The sequence below is a fragment of the Oratosquilla oratoria genome, chromosome 22 (assembly GCF_046742065.1).
Source record: "Oratosquilla oratoria isolate Oo_2021 chromosome 22, ASM4674206v1, whole genome shotgun sequence".
NCBI lineage: Eukaryota > Metazoa > Arthropoda > Malacostraca > Stomatopoda > Squillidae > Oratosquilla > Oratosquilla oratoria.
In genome coordinates, this window is record NC_134798.1 from 48,538,488 (window position 1) to 48,559,881 (window position 21,394).

The window sequence follows — 21,394 nt, forward strand, 5'->3', positions numbered from 1 at the left end:
TCATCATCATCTTCATCTTCTTCTTCTTCTTCTTCTTCTTCTTCTTCTTCTTCTTCTTCTTCTTCTTCTTCTTCTTCTTCTTCTTCTTCTTCTTCTTCTTCTTCTTCTTCTTCTTCTTCTTCTTCTTCTTCTTCTTCTTCTCTTTCTTCTTCTTCTTCTTCTTCTTCTTCTTCTTTATTTTATTTGTTTTATTATTTATTTATTTATTTATTTATATATATATCGTCGTTTTTTTTTTTTTTTTTTTTATTTGTGAGGGAGGGTTGTGATGGGTGGTTAGAGCACTCTGCTTGTGTTCGGAGGTGCATGGGTTCGAGTCCTGTCTATTGGGTGATATTTTCTTTCTGGAACTGATCTGTCCTTGTGCCCTCTTCGGAGACCTTCCCCGTGTGTGCCTTAGCACTGAGGTTACAAAGGTGCCCCGCTATTTTGAGAGTGGATGAACATTAAGTGTAGGTCAAGTGCACCGATCACAAGAACGGTTATGATGTATCTATTAGAGAGAGAGAGAGAGAGAGAGAGAGAGAGAGAGAGAGAGAGAGAGAGAGAGAGAAAGAGAGAGAGCGAGGTAGAGAGAAAGAGAGAGAGAGATAGAAACTGGAGAGGCAAAACCAACCACTACTTTAGAGAGAGAGAGAGAAAGAGAGAGATAGATAGAAACTGGAGAGGAAGAACCAACCACTACTCTAGAGAGAGAGAGAGAGAGCGGGAGAGAAGGAGAGAGAGAGAGAGAGAGCGGGAGAGAAGGAGAGAGAGAGAGAGAGAATGTTGAAGACCAAGCACCTCTCCTGTGGCTCCGAAGGAGCCTTGGTGTCTCGCTCGTGTGTTTTTGCGAACCTGACGAAGGCGTTGACGACGAAGACGAAGACGGGTGTTCTTCGCGTGAGTTCAGACACTGTAGGAGACAAGGTGCCCGCTTCCCCTGTGTGCCATGGCACGGCTCAATGACGTAGCATGGCACGGCGTGGCACTGCCTAGTGAGTGTCTTTCATAAAACATGAAAAAAGGTTTGGACACAGAGAGCAGGAAGATATGGCCTCCTTTTTTTTTTCTTTTTGGCGGGGGTGGGGGGTAAAGGGGTGACGGGTAACCTCCCCCTCTCCTCCCCCTCTCCCACCCTCTCCCCCTCCTCCCGTGGGAGAAGGGTGGGATACGGTAGTATGGGATGCCCTACTCTCTGTACGAAATTGGATAGTGCGAAATAGGATAGTAGGGAATGATAGGATAAAGCAGGATATGTTAGAATAGTACGGGTTTCTATGGTATAGGAAGTAATTATATGGTATAGGATGGTATGGGGTGGTATGGAATGCCGTAGAGAAGGGCTGACAATGGCATTAATAGAACCGTAGACACAAAGCCGAAGATGGTGGAGGAGGAGGAGGGAGAAAGAGAGAAAAAGAGAAAGAGAGAAATAAAAAAAGAGAGAGAGAGCAAGAGTTGCGGCGTGGTGCAAGCGAGGCGACCGGCTGCCGCAGGAGGACAGGTGGAGGAGGAGGAGGCCGTGGGCTTGCGGGGGAAGAGGAGATTGAGACTGGGAGGGCCAGTCAGTGCAGACGCGATTCTGGTGCCGAGGAGACGCTCTGCCTCGCTCAGCAGTCTCGACGCCAAGGCCCGGCAGCACCTCGGCCTTCTCCCCCCCACCCACCACCCCCCTCTCTCTGCCGTGCGTACATACGAGGGGTCTCAAGCCCCCCTCCCCCCTTCTCGATCTCCCCCTTCCCCCCCCCCCCCCGTTATGGGTTTCCGCCGAACGTGTTTGGGGGGGAACCAGGGGGCTCCTGTTCGACCTTCGCAGCCTACCAAGGTCGTAGTACTGGGCCTTACTAAGGCTCGACACCGGAGTGAGAAAGTCCGGGACCTTACTAAGGATCGTCGCTGTTGTGTCAAGGTCCAGGGCCTTTTTAAGGATCGCCGCCTTTGTGAGAAGGCCCCCCGGGGCCTTAGTAAGGATTGTCACTGTCGTGATAAGGCCCAGGGTCTTAGTAAGGATCGTCGCCGATGTGATAAGGTCCAGGGCCAGAATAATGATCGCTGCCTTTGTGAGAAGGGACCCGGGGCCTTAGTAAGGAACTTTGCTGTTGTGAGAGCCCAGGAGGAGGAGGTGATGGAGAAGAAGATATGTTCTCTTGTCAGGGGACTGAGGGTGACCAAGATCGCATCCGTCCCTGACGACAGAAACGTTTATATGAACAGTGACATAAACATTAACGTTTGTCCGGTGACGTGAAAAAAACGTTTCTTTAGTGACGCTGGGTTTTGCGTCACACTTTTGGTTTGTTTTTGATGTGACGTCAGCTGACGCATGACACGGCACCCCGTCACGGTGTTCGGAAAGTAACGTTTAAGAGTAACAGAGGGGAACGTGGATTCCGTGAAACGTTTTTGTTTTCGTAACTGTGAATATGTCGTGTCACCTTTGTTCGTTAATGTTTAAGGTAGTGTATGTTCATTTTGTAACTTCCCTCGCCAGTTTTGGTGACTGACCTCAATAACAATTTGCCACTAACTTAATTTTTTTAAGTAAAGATCACTACTTTAGTGACTGATTTATTGGTCCACGTAAGCTATTGTAAGTTGATTAGTTAAACGTTACTTTTCTAAACTTCAGGAAACGTTTGGCACTGTTTGGCACTGCTCCCCTCGGGAGTTGATCTTGACCCAGATTGACCTGATTAGCGATGTGGGTTGACCCAGTCGCTTCAGTAACCATTCTTGTAATTTAAAAGGCTTGACGGTAGCCAGAAAGAAGTCCTTAAAGGGCGTCATTATGTGGGGTGGGTTAATTAAGATAAACCTTAACTGCATTGGTTTAACTAAATTCTCTTGGTGGTTTAGCGGTAATAGTCTTGCCAGACTATTTTATTCAGGTAATGGGGGTACGTATATGGACGTCAGATGTAATGGGTAGTTTATTTCCCCTCTTTTCCCCTTCCCCCACTTCCCCCTCTCCCCCTCTCCCCCCACTTCCCCCCTCTCCCCCTCTCCCTCCCAATTGAGGCATTGTAGCTCGATTTTTTTTTTTTTCTTTTTAGGGTGGAAGTTACCTCCCCCCACCCCCACCTTCCCCACGTGAATGAAATCACTTGGCGCTAGACAGGATGAAGTCTGTATACGTCACGGAGTTAGAGGGATGAAAGGGGATTGGATTGGCATTGATGATTAGAGTTCTACGTAACATATGTAACGCCAATGGGTCATTTGTAAAGTCAACCGCTTATAACAGTCGCCAACTGTTAATAGCAAAAAATCGTATTGAACGTTTAAAGGTTTGGTTGTTAACGTTTAAGTTTTGGTTCTTAACGTTTAAATTATGAATACAATGTTTAAGGTCAATATTTAACATTTAAGGTTTGGTAATGAACGAACGTTTTAAGTTTTGATTTAAATTAACGTTTTTAACGTATTTAACGTTCGAGGATTGACATGGCGCAACCTCCATCCGTCATTCGTTAGTCATTTATTGGTTGTTGACACTTGTCACGTTGCAGTATTGACAGGTCACCTCCTTCGGGATGATGAGGCAAGTGGTGATTGGCTTGCGAGATGATTAGATTATTTGTCGCTCTTGGCAGAGCCGCTCCTTTCGATCAGGGCGCCCCTGATTGGTTGATTAATGCCATGTGTAGTGCTGCCTGATGAGTTTGCCAATGACTTCTGGATCTTCGCGCAGCACTACGTCAGGAAGGGGCTTGCAACCTCTCTCTTTTCTCTTTCCCTCCCCTCTCTCTCTTTCTCTCTCTCTCTCTCTCTCTCTCTCTCTCTCTCTCTCTCTCTCTCTCTCTCTCTCTCTCTCTCTCTCTCTCTCTCTCTCTCTCTCTCTCTCTCTCTCTCTCTCTCTCTGTCCTCTCTCTCTCTCTCTCCCCTCCCTCTCTCTCCCCTCCCTCTCTCTCCTCTCTCTCTCTCCTCTCTCTCTCTCTCTCTCTCTCTCTCTCTCTCTCTCTCTCTCTCTCTCTCTCTCTCTCTCTCTCTCTCTCCCTTTCTTTCTCTCTCTCTCTCTCCTCTCTCTTTCTCTCTCTCTCTCCTCTCTCTTCAGTTTAGGTCAAATGTTATCGTCGAGAGGCCCCCATGTTGTCATGGGACCTAGGCCCCGAAATCTGACCCTAGCTCCTCATCCCAGGCCGCTGTAATATGACCCCATGACCCTAATTCTTAGGTCCTGGATTCCAGGACCCTATTCTTGAGCCCTGAGGGACTCCGCTGGACCAAAAGCCCCTGAAACTGAAGTTACCTACCAGGCCCTGAATGTTTCTGGTTTCAGGGTCTGTGCTTAACAAGTTGGAGTACTCGGGAGTGCCAAGTCGAGGAGGAGTGGATCGATAAGAGCGATTTTTATGGTTCCTCGAGGCATTGGCAGAGTGATGGATGTGAGAGGTTCCTCCCCCCCCACCTCTCCTTCAGGTGGTTCTTCTTATCGGTGGCTCCTCCGAGGCGCCAGCAATGTATTTCGACTTGCGTAATGGTGTGTGTGTGTGTGTGTGTGTGATTCACCACGGTTTTAGATGACGTGCTGGACTCGTGATCGATAGTTCTTACTCGTCGGGATGAGAGCTCAGAGCTAGTATGTGTGTGTGTGTGTGTGTGTGTGTGTGTGTGTGTGTGTGTGTGTGTGTGTGTGTGTGTGTGTGTGTGTGTGTGTGTGTGTATGTATGTATGATTACTCATTTATATAAATACATTTCTACGTATCCTTGCGTATGTATAAACGTGTACGTGCGTACGTGCACGTGTGTGCTTGATTACACGGATTTGAGAGAGCCCTGCGGTGTAGATTGAGCAGAATTTGCTCTTGCCTGCTGATTCCAGCCACGCCTCCCCCCCAGCGTCGAGGACGAAATTGCTCTCTCTCTCTCTCTCTCTCTCTCTCTCTCTCTCTCTCTCTCTCTCTCTCTCTCTCTCTCTCTCTCTCTCTCTCTCTCTCTCTCTCTCTCTCTCTCTCTCTCTCTCTCTCTCTCTCTCTCTCTCTCTCTCTCTCTCTCTCTCGCTCTCTCACGCCCCATCAACCCCGAGGCTCCAGGTTGTCGTCGTCGTGAAGTCGTTGCCGAGCGTCCTCTCTCTCTCTCTCTCTCTCTCTCTCTCTCTCTCTCTCTCTCTCTCTCTCTCTCTCTCTCTCTCTCTCTCTCTCTCTCTCTCTCTCTCTCTCTCTCTCTCTCTCTCTCTCTCTCTCTCTCTCTCTCTCTCTCTCTCTCTCTCTCTCTCTCTCTCTCTCCCCTCTCGCTCGTCATGCCATAAAAGGAGGGGCTACACACTTAATTCTGGTTAACTAAATATTTTTTTAATTATGATATTTTATGTATATATTGATTTATTCATATTGATTTATGTATTTTCTCTTGTTCTTGTAAATGTCCGCCAAAGAACAAAATAACCTGACCCCAGCCAGAAGAAAACATATAAATTACGCCATTTCAGATGAATCAAGTCTCCTGGCGACATTCAGAGAGAGAGAGAGAGAGAGAGAGAGAGAGAGAGAGAGAGGGAGAGAGAGAAACGAATCGGCGAGGTAGGGTGGGGAGGGGGAGGGGGGCGTCTGTGTCGTTTTTTTCGAGAGCATCCACAGCGCCCCCTTGCCTGAACGTCACGTAGCAGATCGAGACCCTGAACTCAGACCTTGAAATGAATAAAATTGTCTGACGGTAAATCGAATTGACTTCTTAAAAATTCAAAGAGTTGATGAAATTGACGAAAAGTAGACAAAAGTTTAAAGGGTGAGGGAGGGAGGGAGTGGGTGAGGGTGTGGAGGTGGTGGACGGGAGGGCAATGTGGAGTGGAGAGGGAGGCTGCATACGCCAGGAGACACTTAGCCGCTGACAGCCACCTTTGCCCTCTGTGTGCGGGTAGCCGGGCAAGGGGGGGAAAGTCACCGGTAGGCGTTGGGGATCGAGCTCGGATCTTCTTGGGAACAGTCAGTGTTTTAGGGGGACTTTAGTGGCACCTCTTTGGACCGGAGTCACGCAATTAAATAGTTTATTTTCATTCATTTTATTATTAACATCATTATGATTGATTATTGTTTTTATTATTATTATTTACTATTATCATTATTGATTATTATTATTATTAATGATAGTAAAAATAATGATGATAATAATAATGAAATTATTATTATTTTTATTATTTTTCTATCATTACTTTTTGCTGCCTTCCCTAAATATATCTCCTCTGACTCCACCTCTTCTGTGGGATAGAAGGACAGAAGCGCTAGTTATTACAGAGGAAAAGGTTTTTGTTGACTTTGTTCTTATTGTTGACTGAGGCTTGTTTTCCGCAGAAGGGGAAGGGATGGAGGGAGTAGGGGAGGGAGCGGAAGAGAGAGAGAGAGAGAGAGAGAGAGAGAGAGAGAGAGAGAGTAGGGGACGGGAGGGAGGGGGAGGGGGATGTCCGTGTCGTGTGTGTCACATGACACGCAAACTCTTAGGTCATTCAACGAAGATGGATTCTCCTCTCCCCTCCCCTAAACTGAATAAGATCGCTCGACGGTGACCAGAATAAAGACATAAGATTATGTTTTGTGTGGTCATGTGCATTACAATATGTGTATAAATATTCGGAAGAAATAGATAAGAAATGTAAATAGGAAAATAAACGATGATAACAGAATTAATTGGGAAAGATGGAGAATATAAATTAGCAAAGAAAACAAGAATGTATATTATGAAAACTGAAAATAATTGGTAAATATGAAAAAGATAAACAAGAGAATGAATAAAAATAAAATATTTTGGTCCAGAAAGCGGTAGGCGCGCACACACACACACACACACACACACACACACACACACACACACACACACACACACACACACACACACACACACACACACACACACACACACACACACACACACGCTCTGACACACACACACACACACACACACACACACACACACACACACACACACACACACACACACGCACACGCACCATAGAACAAAAGTGTAATGGGAATATGGCTATTTGATTGAATACGCGTTCAGGCTGTTACCGTCTCGTTATTGTTATTGCTATTGTTACTGTTATTTTTGTTATTTTGAATTTTATATTATTGTTATTATTTGAGACGTCCAGAATAGGAAGGGCAAAATGCCCCTTAACATCAAATGTTCTAAGAACCATATTTCCGTATCGAGGTGGCGTGGTATTTATCTCTTTCTATTCTAAACTCCTCATTTACGTCACTGTCTTCACCATCATTATTGTTGTTGTTGTTGTCGTTGTTGTTGTTGTCGGTGGCCATCACTAAGGCTAGGAAGACCAAGTCTTTGGCGCGCGCGGTGGGAGGGGGGCGACCTGGCCACGTCGCCTTTAAGGGACCCACCGACCGACCGACCAGCCGACCCACCCGGCGGGGGGCACCGGGGGTGAGGGGGAGATGGTGGGGTGGGGGGGTGCGTTGGGCGGCAGCAATAGGGTCATCAGACACCCCCGAGCCAAAATTGAACCCCCTGCCCACCCCCTCCAACCTTCCATTCTGAACCGTGCCTTGAAAGATTTTATTTTTGTTTTATTTTATATATATATATATATATATGTATATATATATATATATATGTATATATATATATATATATAATATACACACACGCACATTGTCTTAGTGTATTTTTATTCGTTATAATAGTTTTATTTTTGTATTAATTTTATTTTTTGAATTATTCGTTGTTGCTTCCGGGTAATTTTGTCTGTGCGTAGGTTGTGTGTATGTATGTATGTATGTAGGTAGGTGTGTGTGTGTGTGCGTAGGTGTAAAATTCGGCAAAGTTCCAAAACTGACGGGAGAAGCGGTCGAAAGGGAGGCCATTATCCATAAATGCACTTTATGGCTTCTTTTGATGACGATATAGTGAGAAAAAAAACTACGCACATATGTACACACACCCATACATGCATACATTGTATGTGCGCGCGCGTGTGTGTAATATAATATAAAGTGCACGTGAAAATATGTATACGAGTTGTTTAAATACGTTGATCATTTTGTTTGTTTGAACCTGTTCCTCTATTTTATTTTTATTTTATTTCATAATGAAATTGAAGGAGGGTGGGGATGGGAGTGGGAGGAGGCGGACGGCCTCTGGCCCGCATTGGGGTCACGACCGCATAAAGTCCCTTTCAGGCTTGAGTCCGCCCTTTGAACGGGATGGACTTGTCCATAGCCAGAAAAAAATTGATAAAGTGCGTCACCGAAATAAGTTTGGAGAATGTAGAATGATAGGTGTGTGTGTACGTGTGTGTGTGTATGTGTGTGTGTGTGTGTGTGTGTGTGTGTGTGTGTGTGTTTCCTTGCGCGCCCCATTTTATTACACTACTCATCCTTGTTCGTTTTTATCTCTCCTATATTCTCACCCCTTCATATTCTCTCCCCCCCCTTCCCCCAACCTCTCGTTTTAATTCCCTTTCATTGCTCTCCCCCTCCCCTCCCCTCTGTCTCTATCTCTTTCTCCCCAGCTCCATTTCCTCCCCCCAAACTCTTTCTCTCCCCAACACCCGTGATTTCTAATCTCCCCTTTCAATCCTGTGTGGTTTTTGTCCCTCTTCCCTCTTCCCCTCTCATTCCTCGTCCCTTCCTTCCTTCCTTCCTCTCCCTTTCTCTTCCTTCCTCCTTCCTGCTCCTTCCCCATCCTTCGTCCACTTTTCGCCTTCCTCGTTCTCCTTCCTTCTTTCTCCTCTTCCTCCTTGTTTTACCTCCTTTCTCCTTCCACATCATCCACTCCCTTTCTCTTTACTCCTGTTCCACCTCCTCTTCTTCCTACACCTCTATCCTCCCTTCTCCTCCCTCCTCCTCCCTCCTCCTCCCTTCTCCTCCCTCCTCCTCCCTCCTCCTCCCTTCTCCTCCCTCCTTTTTCCTTCTCCTTCCTCCTTCCTCCTCCTTCCTTTCATCTCCTCTCCTCTCCATTCACTTAATATCGTTTTTCTCTCTCTCCCCCTCCCCCCTCCCCCACTTTCTCCCCTTCTGATCTCTCCCCCCGCCATCTGTCTTCCCTCCCCATTCATCTCCAGACCTCCCCATATTTCTTCGTTCATCTCTCCTCCTCCCCCCTCCCCCTCTCCCCCACCCCTCTTCCTCCCTTCTTCCTCTCTTCCTCTTCCCCTCTTCTTCTCCCCCTATCCTCTCTTCCTCTTCCCCTCTTCCTTCATCCGCTTCCTCTTCCCCCTCCTTCCTTTTCCTCTTCCCCTCTCCCTCTTCCTTCCCCTCCCCTCTTCCTCCTCTTCTCTCCCCTCCCCCTCTCCCCCTTTGCCCCTCCCCTCTCTTCCCCCCCCCACCTCCAGCCAATAAACCTTTCTCCCTTTCCCGTTTACCTGGGCATTATGGTCTGCTTGCTTTGTAGGGATCGTAAGGCCTGTGTGGGGATCGGTAAATCTTTCGCGATCTCCGGTAATCCCTCTATGCCCATCACTTGATCCCCCATCACTCACTCACTCCCCTCCTCTCCCCTCCCCTCCTCTCCCCTCCCCTCCCCTCACTTCCCCTTTCTTCCCCTCTCTCTCCTTCCTTCCCCTCCCTCCTCGCCTTTCTCGCCATTGGCTACTTATGTCGCCTCATTCCCCCCCTCCTTTCCCCTCTTTCCCCCTCATTCCCCCCTCTTTCCCCTCTTCCCCCCTTTCCCCTCTTCCCCCCTTTCCCCTCTTTTACCCTATTTTCCCTCTTTACCTTCTTTTCCCCCTCCTTTCACCCCTTTCCCCTCTTTTACCCTATTTCCCCTCTTCCCCCTCTTTCCCCTCGTTTCCCCTCTTTCCCCAGCACGCCTACATTTGTCACTTTGCTTTCTTCCCGCTCTGTTACTTTCTTCCCGTTCTCTCGCCACATCTTTCCATTTCCCTTCCTTTCCTTTTTCTTTCCTTGCCTTTCCTCCCCCTTCCCCTTAGCCTTCCGTTCCCCTTCCCCTTTCCTTTCCCTTTCCTTTCATTTTTCTTTACTCATACCTTCCTCTTTCCCCTTACCCCCTGTTCCCCTTCCCCTTTCCTTTCCCTTTCCTTTCCCTTATCTTTGTTACCCTTCCCTTTCCCTTCCCTTTTCCTTTCCCTTTTCCTTCCCTTTTCCTTTCCCTTCCTCTTCCCTTTTCCTTTCCCTTCCCTTTTCCTTACTCTTCCTCTTCCCTTCCCTTTTCCTTTTCCTTTCCCTTCCCCTTCCTCTTCCCTTCTCTTTTCCTTACCCTACCCTTCCCTTTTCCTCCTTCTCTGTCGTCCTTTCCTCCTCGCTTCTCATTTCCCAATTTCCATTACAGGTCGATAGCTATTCTTTTTCCTCCTGCACTAACTCTTCCTCCTCCTCCTCCTCCTCCTCCTCCTCCTCCTCCTCCTCCATTAACTCCTACATGAACTCCTCCATGAAGTCTTCCTTCACATCTTCCCCCATTATCTTTCTTTTCTTGTTCCTCCTGCTCTGCCTCTTCATCCTCTTCCACCTCTTCCTCCTCCTTTTCCTCCTATTCCTCCTCCTTTTTTCCTCCTTTTTCTCCTCCTTTTTCTCCTCCTTTTTCTCCTCCTTTTTCTCCTCCTTCTCCTTTTTCTCCTCCTTCTCCTTTTTCTCCTCCTTCTCCTTTTTCTCCTCCTTCTCCTTTTTCTCCTCCTTTTCCTCCTACTCCTCTTCCTTCTCTTCCTCCTCCATCTCTTCCTCCTCGGCCATCTTCTCTTCTTCCTCCTCTTCCTTCTCTTAGTCCTCTTAGTCCCCCTCGCCTTCCCCTCCACCTCCTTCTCTCCCCTTCCCTCCCTTTCCTCCCTCCCTGTCTCCCCTTCCCTCCTTCCCTCTCCCCCTCCCTAGATTTTGTCTTTCCCTGTCAGTGTATCAGCATCGAACTCGAGTGGGGTTGGGGGAATCTTCACTTCAGCCTTGGGGATCGTCATCTTCGTCGTCGTCGCCAAAGAATCGAACTTACGCTATCATTATCTCGTTTGTTATCTGGGCTCGACGAAAAAGAGGAGGAAGAGGGAGGAGGAAGAGGAGAGAGGAGGGAGATGTCTCCTAGGATCATACAGCCTCGGCCATTAATATATCGAATTTATATTCGATATTTTTTTCAAATGTGGTGTTCGTTATTTTTAACGGATATTGCCGCCAGTTCCCAAGGCAGTGTTCGTTATTTCAATGGCGCTGATTGGTTGTTGAGGTATCAGGGTGGTTGTTATTTAAATTATTTTTCCGATATATCGGAGATGAGATGAAAAATGTTCGTTTTATAAGACCATATAGAGAAATATGTAGTCCATTTGTATTTTGTATTACAAAGATCGTGAAGTCTTGGCATGATGGACACACGCATCAAGACGTTATCACATTAAACTATTTTTCCTCCGACTTTTGATGGAGGTTGGCGGTACCGCCGATTAATCGGAGGTTGGAGGAGAAATAGCCCAGTATGATAGCCTCTTCAGTCCCCTCGAGAGGTTTCTATGGTTACATTATGTAGATAGTGTCATGGGGTACTGACTGTGTCGCACTCGGTAATTGCATTACACTAGAACGTCCTGTTCGAGCGTTGGAAAGACAGTTACAAAGCCCTGTTCACACTAGCAGTTAGAACCGCGCGGAAACCGCGACGGCACCGCATAGTCAAGGGAAAACTGCGCGGTTGTGTGTGAACGCCGTACATCGTAACAGAACCGCCGCGTTTGAAATCGCCGGTGTGAAGGGGGCCTTTGTCTCATGACATTAAAAGAATCCAAGGACACATTACATTGGAATTGCCCTATAGGTCAAAGGTGACGGCTTCGGCCGCAGCTGTTCAGCGCCTCCTGGCGTAGGGTCCCCGCCAGAGGATCTCTTGCGTGCGAATGGCACTTCTCCTTCAATGGCTCTCGCCGTTTGGCTTTTGTAGCTCTTTGCCGAGCTGAAGAGCTTACGTCGGTCTCGGAACGTTTTGGTGGTTTTGATGGTTTTCGCTGCGCCCCCAGGCGGTTTTATTCAGCTTACGGGTTGGGTGAAGGGGTGAAATATACATAGTAATTTTCATTTTCATTTTTTGTTTTGTTTTTATTTATTTTTATTTATTTTATTGTTTTTTTTGTATTGTAAGATTTGTGTGTGTGTGTGTGTGTATTAGGCAAATAACACATGAAAAAATTAATTACATAAAGTTTGTAATTGCAAATTTAGATTTGCACATATTTGATGCAGAGTGTTGATCCCCTCCATTCTGTGGAAGCCCAGAGGAAGAGGAGGAGGAGGAGGAGGAAGAAGAGATGGTGACTAGACTGACTGACCCCCTGTAATGACGTGGCAGCCCCGGATGTCGTCTATGGGGTCTGATCAGACCAAGTTTGGTCTAGGGGCTGGAACAGTGTAGGTGCAATGCACGACAGTAGGCGAATGACCGGAGGATATGTGTGTGTGTGCTGGTACTCTCTCTCTCTCTCTCTCTCTCTCTCTCTCTCTCTCTCTCTCTCTCTCTCTCTCTCTCTCTCTCTCTCTCTCTCTCTCTCTCCATTTACCCTTGCCTCTTTTTCCTATTTACCCATCTTCTTTCTCTCCGTATCAGGCTTCATCCCTATTCACTTTTTGCCGACGTACATCTGTCTATGTTTGTCTGTCTCCAGTTTTGTCTGGGTTTGTCTGTCTGTATCTGTCAATCGGTTGAGCCTAAATCGGCTGGACTAAGCCGCAGAAACAATTCACCCTCTCTCCCTCACCCCTCTCTCCTCCTCTCCCCTCCTTTCCCCTCCCCTCTCTCCCCTCCTCTCCCCTCCCCTCTCCTCCTCTCCCCTCCTTTCCCCTCCCCTCTCTCCCCTCCTCTCCCCCCTTCCTCTCTCCACTCACCTCCCTTCCCCTCCACACCCCCTTTCTCTCTCTCTCTCTCTCTCTCTCTCTCTCTCTCTCTCTCTCTCTCTCTCTCTCTCTCTCTCTCTCTCTCTCTCTCTCTCTCTCTCTCTTATCTCTCTCTCTCTCTCTCACACACACACACACTCCACCACAAGCCTCTTTCTCACTTCCCCTTATCGTCACGCCGGTCTCAGCTCACCCGCTCACTCACTCCCTCTCACGCCTTCACTCACTCCCTTTAACGCCTTCACTCACTTTCTCACTCACTCACTCACTCACGCCCTACTTGTCCTTCACGCCCAAATCCGCCCAAAATTATTGACCTCGTTTTTCAAGTTCCTCTTGTCTTCTCCCCTCCTCTCTCTTCTTGTCCTCCTCTCTCTCCTCTTGACCTTCTCTCTCTCCTCTTTTCTCGCCTCTCCAGATTTCTCTCCCTTTCACTCTCTCTTCTCTCTCCTCCCTCTTCTTTCCTTCCCCGTCTCTCTCCTTCCCCGTCTCTCTCCTTCCCCTTCTCTCTCCTTCCCCGTCTCCTCCTCCTTCCCCTTCCCTTCTCCTCCCATCTCCCCTTCACATCCCATTCCTCTCGCCACTCCGTCTCTTTTTCTTCTTTCTTCTCTTCTTCCCTCTTTCTTCCTTCTCTCTCCTCTCTCCTCCCTCTCTCACTCTCCCCCTCTCTCACTCTCCCCCTCTCTCACTCTCCCCCTCCCTCACTCTCCTTCTCCCCTCCTCCACTCTCCCCCTCCCCCTCTATTTCCGTACTACTTCCCAGCTGGCCCTTCTCTGCCAATCACCTGTCTGCGTGGAGTCGTGTGTGTGTGTGTGTGTGTGTGTGTGTGTGTATGTATGTATGTATGTATGTGGCGGGAGTGGGGGATGTCTCTCGTCTCCCTTCTTGTTCGGTCCCCCTGGTTGAACGAGCTGTCCACGGGTCGAGACCCCGGAGTGGGGCGGGGCGTTCTGTTATGAGTTGTCTTCGTCACTCATGTGTCACGTCATGTCACGTATCATTTCGACGTCGAAGTGAAGACGACGACGCATCCGCTCACTAGAATGACGTTGTCAGATGATTGACGTCGTGAGAATAATGGCGTCATCAGAGGAACCGAGGTCATCAGAGGAATGACGTCATTAGATGTGTGACGTCATTAATGGGATGCCATCAGAGGGAATAACGCCATCAGAGGAGGAATGACGTCATTACTCTGATTTCTTCTTGATAGATTCAGTTGTGGTGATGAGGAGGAGGATGGTGATGATGGTGATAGTGGTATTGGTGAGCTATGATTATGAACTCCGTAGTCATTATCATCATTGTCACCATTATCGTCACCATCACCGTCATTATCTTCATTCGGTATCATCACAATCATAGTCATCATCACGACCATCATCAGCATCATCACTATCATCCCCAGTCATCATCATTAATCATCACAAATAGCCGCCGTAATCACATTACCAAGTTCATGATATCTGTAATGATCAAACGTGGCTCTCCTCATCAAACTGTGTTTTGCTTTGTAGTGTGTTGTTGATTTGCTCCATTGAGGAAGAACTGATAATATACATACATGTACGCGTGTGTGTGCGCGTGTGTGTGTGTGTGCGTGCGTGCGTGCGTGTGTGTGTGTGTGTGTGTGTGTGTGTGTGTGTGTGTGTGTGTGTGTGTGTGCGTGTAAGCACATAGCCACACGAACCCCATGATTGGTAAGCTCCCAGGCAGATTCCTCCGTAGATCTTACCTAGTATTACCTCACCTTGCCTTATGTGTTACTTTAGGTAATATTACTTTTTTACATTTTTTTTTATTAATTTTGAGTAATATTGGTTCTGTTTAACCCCAGACCATACTTCTTACCTTACCTTGCTTTATCATATCAAATCGAACCTCTCCGTCCAATCTAACCTAACCCACCCAAACCTAATCTAACATTATCTAAGCCTAGTCTAACGTACCCTGTCCAAACCTATCCAAACCTAACCAAACTAAACTAAATCTATGGTAACCTATCGTAACTTATCCTAACCGAATCCAACCCAAACTAACCCGACCCAACTCAGCCCAACCTAACCTAACCTAACCCAACAAAAATCAACCATCCAAACGCAGTGGGGCCAGACCCAACCCTTATATTCCTAACTAAGTTTAACCATAGATAATTAGTTTTGTCATGCGATTAAAAAACATTTAGAGTTTGAACGTGCCGGTGTAGGAAGGCGCACACTTTGTGTGTGTGTGTGTGTGTGTGTGTGTGTGTGTGTGTGTGTGTGTGTGTGTATGTGTGTGTATGTGTGTGTGTGTGTGTGTGTGTGTGTGTGTGTGTGTGTGTGTGTGTGTGTGCACGCGTGCTTGTGTGTCAAAACACGCCAACTTCTTACGTATAAGTTATGTATTTATGCATAGAAATAGGAAAATAGTTTAATATGGTCCATATGAAATATAATGCGCGCGCACACACACACACACACACACACACACACACACACACACACACACACACACACACACACACACACACACACACATCACACACACACGTGCACACGTATAAGGTACTAATATGCATGCACGAGCATGCGTCAAGGATTACTAGAGCAGTGTATTTTTTGCTTAACTTCGTTTTTATGTATGATTGTTCTGTAAGTGGCATTTAATCAGTTTTTATGCTGGTGTGTGTGTGTGTGTGTGTAAAAGCTGAGTTGCTGTAGCGTTACTGTAGCGCCCATAGGAGGACTCTTCTCCCACACAGTTTGCCGGTAGTGTGAACAGACCTCCTCTTTGACTTGGCACAGTGCCACATTGCCCGGCGACGTGGGAGTTCACGAAGGCGCTTGGCAAGCAAGGATACGGTCATCAGTGTCGTTAAGCAATAAGAACCACCGGATATATAAATCCGGGTCGGGTAGTTCCCCGGATCCCCCCTCTCCCCTCCCCTTCCCTGGCGCCGCAGCACCCGTGACGTCACAGGCATTGGCAGGAGTGCCGGTGTAGTGAAGAGTATTGCGACAGATTCGGGTGAGGTAGGGTGGGGGTAGAGGGGATGGCAGCTGTTTGGCTGGATGGGATAGAGAGTGGGGGGGGGAGAAGGGGAGATGCGGGTGGGGAGAGGGGGGATGCGGGTGGGGAGAATGGGAGTTGTAGGCGTGAGGGTAACGGGGCCGACAGTCTTATGGGGTGGAGTTGGGGGGCATAGTGCCATTGGGGAGGATGTGACTGGGTTACGAATGTGACCAGAGAGAGAGAGTGGGTGGGGTAGTAAGGTGGAACTAGATGACGGAGAGGAGGAAGAGGAAGGAGGAGGAAGAGGAAGGAGGAGGAAGGAAGAGGGAGGAGGTGAGGAGTGGTGCGAGGAGACTGCCAATCATGATTGTAGGCTCCGTCACTGGGATATGATTGTGTTTGTGTATTGTGACAGTGGCATATTCTTTCTTCCCAATCTCTCCCCTCCCCCCTCCCTCTCCCCCCTCCCTCTCCCCCCATCTCCCTGCGGTCTTCCCTTTCTCACTCTTCTCTCGCCTCACCTCTTTAGAATGACCTCTCTTCTCGCCTAACTCTCCTTCTGTCCTCTCCTCTCTAATCCTTCTTCATACAGTCTCTTTCCTTCTCTTTTTCCCCTCTCTTTTCCCCCCTTTCTCTTACCAACTCTTTTCCCCCCTTTCTCTTACCCACTTTTCCCCCATTTCTCTTACCCACTCTTTCCTCGCTTTCCTCTTTCCTCTCTTTCTTTCATCCCCTTTTTCCTCCCCTCTTTCCAACTTCTCTTTCCTCCCTCTCTCATCCCTCGCTTGCATCCCTCTCTTTCCTCCCCTCTTTCCTCTTTCCTCCCTCTCTTTCATCCCCCTCTTTCATCCCTCTCTTTCCTCCCCTCTTTCCTCCCTCTCTTTCCTCCTTCGCTTTCTTCCCCTCTTTCCTCCCTCTCTTTCTTCCTTTCTTTCCTCCCCTCTTTCCTCCCTCACTTTCTTCCTCTCTTTCCTCCCCTCTTTCCTCTCTCTCTTTCCTTCCTCTCTTTCCTCCTCTTTCTTCCCCTCTTTCCTCCCTCTTTTCCCCCCTCTTCCCCTTGTTTCCTCCACTTTTCCCTGCATTTTCTCTTTTTCCCCTTCTCCCATCTTCCCCCTCTTTCCTCTCGCATTCACCTTTCACCCTCCCTTTTATATTTACCCTTTCTTCCCTCCTTTTCACACTTTCCCTCTTCTTTCCCCTTTCTTTCCCCTCTTTCCCCATTCTCCTTCCTCTGAGACAATCACAGCTCCATTTGTCCTTTAATTTCTCTCCATATATATTTTCTTTTTTTTTCAGTTTTCTTTCCTTTCTCCTAATTGGCAAGGTTCATTAGGCCGTGGAAATGACCTCTTCTTTTTCTGCAAAGAACCGTTGAGGATTGTTCCTTTCAACCCATAACACGTGTTGGGTTTAACACCCCCCCCACCCCCCACCCCCGTGGCTAATACAAAGGGATTGGTCTTTATGAGGAAGGGGGGATGGGGGGAAGTTGGGGAGAGAAAGGTAGCTTTTTCTGGCACCAGGAACAGGTATTTATGCTCCCAAATCTGTCTGGCAGGGGGAGGGGAGGGGAGGGGAGGGGGAAGTAGGATGGGGATGAGTGGGAGGAGGAGGAGGGGATGGGTGGGTGGATGAGATGATGGATGGGTGGAGGAGGGGGATGGGGGGAAAGAGGGCGTAGTTGTGTGTTTATGTAAACGGTGCTGCTCGCCCGTGAACGCCCGTGCACACCCAGCGGGCTACCCGCCCACTGACCCACCCAGTAACTGAGGACATAAATGGGGTGAAAGGGGAGAATTGGAGGTGGAGGAAGAAATAGGAAGATTATTTTAATTGGTTCGTTTATAATTATTATTATTGCTTATTTTTTTTCCATCATGGCGTCCCTGAACTACCTAAGATTTTATTTTTTTATTTTTATTTTTATATAAGAATTCATTATTAAGGAGAGCCTAAATCCACCTTCCCCCCTATCGCCCCTTCACATTGCAGGATCTTTCACTAAAGTTCAATTGAACTCGAAGATATACTTCATTATTGTTGAACAGATGAATTATGTTATGAGATATTTCTCTCTAGGGAATGTATGCACTCAAGATTATTAATCTAATTTTTGAAGGGGACTTTTTTTTTTTTAACTCAGTTAAGTTGATCATGTCAGACACCCATCGTGCCGGCACGTATCACAGTCACATGACGTCACGCACGTGACATTCAGGCAAGCAAGCGAGACTGAAACTTCCAGTCGAGGGACTAAAGTTGATGCAGTCATCTTGGGAGTGCCAATTCATACCAACGGCAATGCCAAAAAAGCTTAATCTCATATAAACTCAATATAATAATTAACAACGACTTAACTCAGTCGAAAGATTCCTCCCCAACCTTTCCTTCCCCCATACAGTGAGAGGGTTAATGCAGGGGATTAAGCCCCCCGTCCCCTCTTCCTCCCTCCCCCTTCCCTCCCCCCCAGAATCGCCTCTCCCAGTGGCTGAGTCACGTACTTTGCCGGCCAGGGAGTCCGGTTTCTTTATCTCCACTCGCCGTCCGGTCATCCGGCTGTTGTCAGTATGGTCCAACCATAGCTTAGGAAAAAAAACTATTCATCGTATTATAATTCTTTTTCTTCCCATCGTTATTATTATTATCGTTATTGCTTTGTTATTATTTTCATTGTTATTGTTACATGCTATTTTAGTGAAGACAGAAAAATGTTTGAGAAACTCGGGCAGAAGGATTTGAACCCACGAACCTTTAGACGCTAACCACGAACTCGTAATAACTCCTTTGTATTCATAGTTGTCACTTCTTCCTCCTCCCCCCTCCCCCTCCCCCCTCACCTCCCCCCTCCCCCTCCCCCTCCTCTCCTTCCTCTTACGTGGAAGAAGAGGATAGGCAAGGGCACAGAGGCTTAAAAGTGAACATAAACAGACAAATAAATAGATAAATAAATAACTGAATAAAATTAAAAATAGATCAATCCTAACTTCGAGTGTAGGGGCCACTACTCTGCTGAATGAAATTATTTTGAAAATAGATTCACAAAGTTTTGAAGAATTGATAAAAAAAATGGAGGGAGGGGAAGTAGTTTGTGTATATTATACCGGTAACAACTCTTATGTGCTCGTGGGGCCCCGCATGTAGAGGAAAAGTCGTTCTTTGGGCGCCCTAAGGTCTCCGGGTGCCTTGCTGGTCCCAATAGAAAACAAAGTCGCGAGGCGTGATGACGTCATCTTCTCCCACGAGAGAAGTGACGTCATCGAGTGCCAAAGTGTTGGCACTAGGCGACCGTAGGGCATCGAGGAGACGAAGCTGTCATTGTTGATCGTCACGTGTTATTTTCTTATTTTTGTTATTATTACCAATCACTGTTACTATTATTACTCTTGTGTGTATGCGCATATGCGTGCCTGTGGGCCGGAGGGGGGGAGAGGGGGAATGTGTTGGCGCGCGCGTGTGGAGTGTTGGAGTGGTGCAATGCTGTTCGTGATCGATGTGCTGGAGGAGGAGGAGGAGGAGGAGGAGGAGGAGAACGTGGGCCTTCGGCATCGCCACCTGCAGGTGGCACTGGAGCCAGCACCTGCAGAGGAGGAGGAGGAGGAGGAGAAGGAGGAGGAGGCACTGGTTCATAAAGAAGGTTCACCCTCTGGTGCCAGGAGCTCCCCAGCTGACTTACCTCCTCTTTTCCTCTCTTTTTACACTCCTTCGTTCCCTCTATTTCCCCCTTCTCACTTTCCCTTTCCTTCTCTCTTTCCCTTTTCCCTCTCTACCTTTCCATCTCTACCTCTCTCTACCTCTCTCTTTCCCTATCTTCCTCTTTCCCTCTCTTCCTCTTTCCCTCTCTACCTCTTTCCCTCTCTTCCTCTTTCCCTCTCTTCCTCTTTCCCTCTCTACCTCTCTTTCCCTCTCTCGTTCCCTCTCTCTTTCTTTCCCTCTCTCCTTCCTGCCCTCTCTCCTTCTTGCCCTCTCTCCTTTCCCCCGTCTCTCTCTCTTTCTCTTTCTCTTTCTCCCTCCCTCCGTTTAGTCCTCGGTACCTCTGTCGGCCTTGGCACCATCGCGTGTGGCACCACCTGCGGTTTCGTGACTGGCACTGACGGTGCCAACACAAACATTGCCCTCACTGATAGCAGTGCCAATCGCCACTCATCACTAGTCGCCACCACCCAATACCACAACCACCCACAACTCACCACTACTCACCATTACTCGCCACTCACCACACAGTACCACCACCACTCACCACAACTCACCACAGCTGTCACCACCACTATCACCAACAACGGACGCACAAGAACAACAGGTTGAACATGTTGAACAATAACGTTGAACAAAAGGCGCGAGTCGAACAGCGTCTGCGATGCAGGAGGTCTCGGCGGAGAAGTGGAGGAAAGTAATTAGACATCTCGGAGGTGATCAGACTGGCAAGTGGAGGATGATGAGAGGAGGAGGAGGAAGAAGAAGAAGAAGAAGAAGTCGAAGTCTGGGTTGTCAAGCAACTCGTTGTAGTCACAGTGCTGGGTTTGAAGTTAAAAAAAAACTTAAAAAGGAATAAAAAAGGACTTAAAAAAGGGACTAAAAAAAGGACTGCCAACCTTTCTAAGCCCGCACGAAGCTGCACAGACCCTCGCACCGGTCACACGATCGTGTCATTAGCTCTGGAATTCCTACCTAAACTTTCCTTTTTTCCAAAAGTTTCCCCCCTTCCCCCAATCGCCATTCGCACGCCTTTTGTCAGCTTCGTACGCTCCCCTGCGATTTCAAGAAGAACTTCTTGAAGAACTTCCTGTCGGAGTTGTGGGAGAAGAAACCGGTAATGAAGACTTGGAAATGTGATGAGAAAGACACTCCCCCTCTCTCCCCCTCTCCCCCCTCTCCCCCCTCTCCCCCCTCTCCCCTCTCCCCCCTCTCGTGAGACTGCGCAATAGGCCTTCAGGCGAGCTCTGAGGTCTTTAGAGAAAAGAGGACAAGTCTCACGGGTTTAGCGAGTTACCCGGGAGGATTCGTAGTAGGTCGTGAGAGCTTTTAGAGGTATGAAGTTTGGCACTGGAGGAGGAGGAGGAGAAGGAGTAGGAAGAAGAGGAGAAGGAGAGGAAGAAGAGCAGGAGGAAGAGGAAGCACCTGAGGCAGGGAAGGCTTTCGGAGGAATTGTGGAGGTAGTGGAGACGCCCTCAGGGAAGTGGAGGTGTCCTTAGGGAAACGAGACACCTTCGTTTTTTTCTCTTCTTTTTTCTTTTTGTGCGTAAGCTTACGCCCTGCTTGCAGAAGGAGGGTCTCCTGCTCTGTATCCTGAAGAACTTCTTATTTGATCTCCTGAAGGGTGGTGGAAGAGAAACAATACAGGAAGTGTCCTACTTCGTCAGGAGGAAGAGGCTGAGGAGGAACTGGGTGAAGGAGACTTCTGCGATCTGTCAGCGTAGGTTTAGGGGCTCGTCTGCCTCAGGACACAGAGATTGGTTGCCGTGTTTGCTTATTGCCTCCAAGTCGTCGATTCGTCTTGACGGATTTCGTGGGAAGACATGTTCCCAGGAACGTGGAGGAGGTAGGGGAGGGGCGAGGGTAGGGACGGAAAGAGTTGTATTATATTCCGTCCTTGACGTTCCACCAGATTCTGTCATGATAATACGGCGCAGATATTGAGG

At 47.9% G+C, this 21,394-nt stretch overlaps 1 protein-coding gene across 9 annotated transcripts in view; it reads left to right on the forward strand.

Annotated features, from left to right (window-relative positions):
• The window catches only part of LOC143037550 (adenosylhomocysteinase-like 1), a 290,562-nt gene that overhangs the window by 201,454 nt on the left and 67,714 nt on the right, over positions 1 to 21,394 (forward strand). The window contains exon 1 of one of the 9 annotated variants that reach the window (XM_076205967.1): positions 1,533 to 1,666. The exons of the other annotated variants lie outside the window; for them this stretch is intronic. The gene's annotated coding sequence lies outside the window, so the exon portion shown is untranslated. Of the gene's footprint in view, positions 1 to 1,532; positions 1,667 to 21,394 lie in introns of those variants that run through there. 9 annotated transcript variants of the gene reach the window in all.